Consider the following 7,314-nt stretch of genomic DNA (forward strand, 5'->3'; position numbering starts at 1 on the left):
CATTTCTGCCAACGACATCTCCCTCCCTTTTTGTCACTCACTTCATCTACCTTGTGTGCCTCTAACATCCATCTGTGTCACTGTACATTTCTCTCCCCTACATTTTATATTTTCTCCCTATTTCTCATCTGTTGATAATTTTATTACACTGTTGTTCTTCACTAACACTCTGTTTACATTTATTGCCACCTATTACCTCCTCCTCCCCCATGATGCGCTCCTATTTTGTTTACCTTGTCCTAAACCGAGATTCACTATTGTCTATGTCTCCATCCATGTTCATCATTCGCATCCTCGATACCTTGTCTCTATACTCTCTTTATCCTCTTCTTGTGCTTTGAGGGTATGCACTGACACTTGATTTCCACCATCTTTCCACCCATTCTTGCTTGGGTAGCCATATATTTCCTCCACACCAAGATACTTGCCCCCAGGTCTGTTGCCTGACTTTAGTGCCTGAAGGTGCTTTAGAATATTCTTATTTCTTTATTGCCCAAAAGGGGCTAAACATAGAGGGGACAAACAAGGACAGACAAAGGGATTAAGTCGATCACATCGATCCCAGTGCGTAACTGGTACTTAATTTATCGACCCTGAAAGGATGAAAGGCAAAGTCGACCTCCGTGGAATTTGAACTCAGAACGTAACGGCAGACGAAATATTTCTTTCTTTACTACCCACAAGGGGCAAAAACACAGAGGGGACAAACAAGGACAGACAAACGGATTAAGTCGATTATATCGACCCCAGTGCGTAACTGGTCCTTAATTTATCGACCCCGAAAGGATGAAAGACAAAGTCGACCTCGGCAGAATTTGAACTCAGAACGTAATGGCTAACATTTCTGCCAGTTCGCCACCCAAGGTGCTTTAGAATATTCTGGGTAGGCAGAATATTCTAATTTTTAATAATACTAGAAAGTAGAATCACTAAAGTGGAGTAAATCTGAAAGTGCACTATTGAATAGTGAGGGGCTAGTGCTGTCCGCTGCATACCCTTAGCGACAGGCTTGCTTGTCCCTGTCCCCACCATCCATCATACTTAAGCTGCTCAACACCTGACACAAAGCTACCTCACTCAATATTTCACTGCACTTAGTTGAGGTGATCTTGTCTTGCTAGTTACTCGGTCACTTCACTTGTGCTGGTGCCACAACAAAAGCATCCTGTACAGTTTGTAAAGGAGTTGGCATTAGAAAGGGCCTCCAACCATAGAAACCCTGCTGAGGCAGACAATAGACCTTGACACACTGAATCCCGTCAAACTATTCAACCAATTCCAGCATTTACGTGTATGGTGTGTGCGTGTATATAAACACATATGTATACATGTGCACTTACACAGATAAAAGTACACGCACACACATACGTATAAGTGTATGCCTATCTATCTGTGTGTGTGTGTGTGTGTGTGTGTGTAAGGTAATACACATAGAAATACATCGTGCTTTAGTGTATATATACGTTACAATAAACAGATATTATATACAGTGTATGTGTATGTATGTACGTACGCAGGTATACATGTATGCAAATCTGTGTAAAACTTAAAGCGTATAAATACAAAGACACACGACAGCCACCTCTTTCCACTAACCAACCCTTCTTCTCTGTGGAGACAGTGACGGGTGTAAATCAGTGTGTACCAGTGTTGTAACATTCACGACTCTAACACAGTGTCTTCGCTTGTATATATTTATTCATACTTGCTCAGAATACTTTATATATCTATTGCAAGTATATTTGTATGTGCGACAACTTAACGGTTTAATTGAACACGTCGAATTTAGGAATATTACGGTAAGTCATTTTGTTGTTTATAGGGGCGGGTGTTTATGTTATATTACTTTATATTATGTATACAATCTATGATCGCGCTCATATATATGTATGTATGTATGTATGTATGTATTTATTTATTTATTTATTTATTTATTTATTTATAATGTATGTATATATACATACACAATTTTTACACGTACATAGATAAATATTATGTGTACTGTATGTCTCTGTATATATACGTCGATATTACTGCATGTAAAACTATACACTATTATATTACAATATTAATATAAATATTGCCTTTTTTTATTCTAGTATACACTTCGCATATGTATTTAGACATATGGGTATATATATATAGGTATATATATATATATTCATTATATAACTACGTTTCTTTTTTTTTTTTTCAAATTTTTAATTATATATACAATTCCTCTCTCTATCATCAACGTATATATGTATGTATGTGATTGCATTATGTGAGTATACGTATGTTTTAAAAATGTCTAATGAATGTAGTATGTGTGTGCGCGTGTATTTAAACATTTCCGCTGTTTTTATTATATAGACACAGGCTATGTTTCTATTTAGTCATGCACGTGTTTAAGTATGTTTATACGGAAATGTGTTTGCTTCTTGTAGTTCTTTAGTTTGTGTAACATTTATATATATTTATGACACACATTATATATATATATATATATCTATATATATATATATATATATGTATATGTATTGTCTGTGTATGTGCGTGCATATATGTTGCTGAGCTCCGTGTCAACCATAAAAAAGCATGTATATAAACGGAGACACTCCAACTGTGACCACTCCGTCTTATTTAGAACATTATTGAATGTCTCCTGTTTTAAAAAACAGAGATTAAGGGATAGTTAGCTGTTACCTTTAGCAGGTTACACACACACAGGTGCAAAACATGTGGAGTCAGTAGCACTCGTGTGTATATATATATATATATATGTATATATATATATATATTTATATTGTGTGAATAATATATTTTGTATATGGCTAGTCAACGATAAAACTAATTACGAGTTAGTACGGGTGGCGATTTAATCAACTGTATCCTCCCCCAAGATTTTGTGATACTGTGTTTATGTTACAAATTGTTTGAAACCATTGTTCCGTTATGTCCAGTTAGGTACTTATCGAACATACCTCTAATCAAACTCGAACCCACTGTGAGGGTATCCTACTTTTTATTCAGTGAATGTCTCACCTGCACCCCTAGAATGTCTTTATACGCGTCTTTTAAAAAGACGTTTACGGTATGATTTGAAAGAAGTTTGGTTTTTATTTCTGCTATATCGAACGACCTCGTTGACGTGTTGTTTTTTTCTTTCCCATTATTGTTATTTCTTTGTTAAAGCCCTTCATTGTTATTGCTGGTTTCCTCCTTTTTTATGCTACGTAAGTACCCCATGTGTATTTCGTACTTCATCTTCAACTGTTTGGCCCTTAGTGGCCATAAGAGACCATTTATTACTGTCCCCCACCCTCCACCATCTGTCGCCCTTGTGGAAAATAAAAGAAATCATTATTATTAAAATAATTATTTGGCGGTGTATGTCTGAAATGGTGGATATCCGGACAAAATGCTTCTGAGAGTAACAAAAACAAGTCAGATATTAGTGTCAATTTAATCGACTTTTCCTCCTACAAAATATGTGGCCTTGTGCCTAAACTAGAAATCATTACTATTATGAATTAATTATATCTTTGTATCTTCTGAAATTCAAATCCGTAGGTCTGCTGTGCTTTTATCATTTCCTCTGCATTTCTTAGTTGCCCTGGTCAGTTTTGATGCAAACACCTATGGTCAAAAGGTATTCCAACCTGTATTTTTTTTATATCTATGACTACGTTGTCATGTGTCATTCATTTTCTGAGGGAGATTTCGCTGCTATTTCTAGCAGGTCAAGCGATTACAGAGTTATTCGCAGTTTGGCTCGTGTATTTCTTTGTATCTGAGGTATCGGCCTTCATACAATGTTATTGTGTTCGTGTTGATTGTGCATGTAAAAGCTTGGCCTGTGTTGGTTGAAGTCTTCTGCAACAAACTACCCTTCGCATATACATGTGGAATCTCATTTTAAGTGTTCTGTTTTCATTAAGTAACCTGCATGCAATCTAATTATGCAACGTGCACAATTACATTTAGATTTTTTTTTAACCAAGTGAACTATAGAATCAAAGGTACACCAGCCGTTATCAACTCGTCTTATTTCGGGTTGTCTATTACTATATCTATTGCCTTACCATTATTTTAACGGTCGGTTGGGATCGGAAGGATATTTGATTGTTATTTTTAGAAGCTGAGTGAATACTTATAAACTACAGCGTTGGGATTGGGGTCCAAAAATGATATTAACTATGATGGATGTAATTTATATTCGGGCAATGTTTCGTTTGTCGTAACAAACGAAACATTGCCTATATTCGTACACTAGTGTTGTTTCTTTGTATTGACCAAATGCGATACCTATTCGCATGCCGCTGTGGTGTCTATACTTTGTTAGCTGTTTGTTATTTCTTATAGATTATGTAAAACATCTAAACCTAATTACAGATACTCTACTGTACGACGGTCATACGGTATAACTTAATCGCTGTTACTTTACACCACTGTATAACAAACTTTGAATTCTTTAGTCTTTGGTTGACATCGATAACCTGGTCACTGATATTCTATTCTGCTGTGTCTGTTATATATCAGCTGTTGACCAATTCATTTATGACCTAGTCATTTGATACTTTATTTCAATGTGTATCTGTTTTAAGTAAGATGGTTGGTCAGTTGTTATAGACTGTGGTGAAACATCTACAATAACCTAATTGCTGGTACCTATATTCATCGCTGGATTAACCATTAAGCAAAATAAGCACGTGCTTAAGGCATCGAGGGAAGGAGGGGGGGGCACCACAGAAATGGTAAATGGTTTACGGTACAAAAGAAATCACTTCAAACTTGCTAAAATAATATTCGGGATGCCTTTATCTCTACTAAGTATAGATGCAGATGTGTTACCTAAGATTTATTTTGAGGATCTGATCAAAGACTTTGCAATTAAAAAAAGCAGGAGGAAACTTTTCAAATATATAAACATTATTTTCCTTCTTACTGTTTTGTTTCGCTTTGAAAATTAAAAAAAATTACTTTAATTTTTGTTATTGTTTATATTTTGAATTACATAATCTTTTATGGGGGCACCAAAATCTTTTAAGTGCTTGGGGCTTCAATGGGTCTTAATTTGGCCCTGCATGCATTACTATATATCAGGGTTTCAATACTTATAGACAGTCGCAGCACATCTATGACCTGGGCACTGGATACTCTATCCCACTTTAATTGTTGGAAGTTGTTCTTATAAACTATGATGGTATATCTTGTCACTGATATTTGTTTCACTGTCATCATCATCATATGTTTGTTGTCCATGGTAGCAGGGTTGGGCAGTTTAACCAGGACTGGCAAGCTGGAAAGCTGCACCAGACTCCACTCCAATTTGGCATGGTTTCTATGGCTGGATGCCCTTCCAAATGCCAACAACTCCAATAGTGTAGTGGGTGCATTTATGTGCCATTTGCATGACAGCAAATGACTGCAATTTTGCTCAGCTTGATGGGTCTTCTCAAGCATAACATAATGCCAAAGGTCTCAGTCATTGCCTCCAAGAGGCCCAACACTTGAAAGGAACTCGCTTCTGTGAGGCCCAATGCTCGAAAGGAACTTGCCTCAGTGAGGCCCAACACACAAAAGGAACTTTCCTTCAGCACACAAAAGGAACTTTCCTTCAGCACACAAAAGGAACTTTCCTTCAGCACACAAAAGGAACTTTCCTTCAACACACAAAAGGAACTTTCCTTCAACACACAAAAGGAACTTTCCTTCAACACACAAAAGGAACTTTCCTTCAACACACAAAAGGAACTTTCCTTCAACACACAAAAGGAACTTTCCTTCAACACACAAAAGGAACTTTCCTTCAACACACAAAATGAACTTTCCTTCAACACAAAAGGAACTTGCCTCCATGAGGCCCAACACAGAAGGAACTCAGTCACTTTACCTCCATGAGGCCCAGCCCTCGAAAGATGCTCTTTACACACCACTGACATCAGTCATGACTATGAATTCACTTGGCTTGATGTGTCTTCATGAGCACAACATATCACCAAAGGTCTCGGTCACTAGTCATTGCCTCTGTGAGACTCAAAGTTTGAAGATCATGCTTCACTACCTTATCCCATGTCTCCCTGGGTATACCTACCTCTACCACAGGTTCCCTCCACAGTTAGAGATCGGCACTTTACATAGCTGTCCTCATCACATGACCATACTAATGCAGTCATCTCTCTTGCACACCATCTGATCCCTCTTATGTCTAATTTTTCTCTCAAAATGCTTGCACTCTGTCAAGCATGCACACTGACATTGCACACCCAGTGAAGCATACTGACTTCATTTCTTTCAAGCCTATACATGTCCTTGGCTGTCACAGCCCATGTTTTACTGCCATGTAGCATAGCTGTTTGCTCACAGACATCATACAATATATATCTTTCACACTGAGAGATAGGCCCTCAGCAGAGGCAGGAGCTCTCTGAACTTTGCCCAGCCTAATCTTATTCTCACAGTTATGCTCTTGGAGCATCAATCTCCGCTTCTAACTTGGTCACCTAGTTAGCAAAGCTATCTACTACCGCTAGCTTGCCTCCCCTAGCAGTTGGAGTCTATTTTCTGCAGGTTTTCAATGTTTATTGTTTATACATCTTCCATATACAAAAGCAATTTTCCCTGTTAGCCTTCCTCTAATATTGCTGCAACTTTTATGTGTCCAAAGCTTACATCAGGTGCATCTTATGGAGTTTCTACCTACATCTTTTCTTCTGATTGAGCAGGACCATCCACATGAAGGGATGTGTGAGTTGTCTGCCTTCCTACTTACTAAGACTTTGGTTTTTGCTAAGTTCACTCTAAGGCTCTTTGATTCTAGATCTTGCTTCCATACCTGGAATTTCTTTAGTTCTGCTAGTGATACAGGTATAAGAGCAAGATCATCAACATAGACGAATTCCCAGGGGCAACCTGTCTTAAATTCCTCTGTTATTGCTTGGAGGACTATGATGAACAATAGGAAGCTGAGGACTGATCCTTTGTGAACCTTTACTTGTACTCTGAATTCTTTGCTGTACTTGTTGTCAACACTCACCTTGCTGACAGCATTCCCTGTGCAAGGCTTATACAGCTTTCACCAACCACTAGTCTATCCATAGTTTCTGTATTGACCACCAGATAGGGGATCGAGGGACCCTGTCAAGTCAACAAAAGCCAAGTACAGAGGTTTATCTTTGGCTAGGTATTTCTCCTGTAGCTGCCTGGTTGTTGGTTATTGGTTGCTAATACTTCACTTTGCTGTATTCTGTTGGAATCCAGATACAACTTACTATCCTTAAATGCCCACAGTTTATGCAAAAAGACGCACCTTTTTTACTCTTACATTAA

The 7,314-nt window shown here is 37.7% G+C and overlaps 1 protein-coding gene across 2 annotated transcripts in view; it reads left to right on the forward strand.

Moving 5' to 3' along the window:
• The first annotated feature begins 1,512 nt into the window (after positions 1-1,512).
• The window catches only part of LOC115222650 (bromodomain-containing protein DDB_G0270170-like), a 38,001-nt gene continuing 32,199 nt past the window's right edge, over positions 1,513-7,314 (forward strand). The window contains exon 1 of one of the 2 annotated variants that reach the window (XM_029792969.2): positions 1,513-1,799. The gene's annotated coding sequence lies outside the window, so the exon portion shown is untranslated. The remainder of the gene's footprint in view (positions 1,800-7,314) is intronic. The other variant, XM_036511708.1, reaches the window with a different exon arrangement.

Source organism: Octopus sinensis, linkage group LG20 (genome assembly GCF_006345805.1).
Source record: "Octopus sinensis linkage group LG20, ASM634580v1, whole genome shotgun sequence".
Lineage (NCBI taxonomy): Eukaryota > Metazoa > Mollusca > Cephalopoda > Octopoda > Octopodidae > Octopus > Octopus sinensis.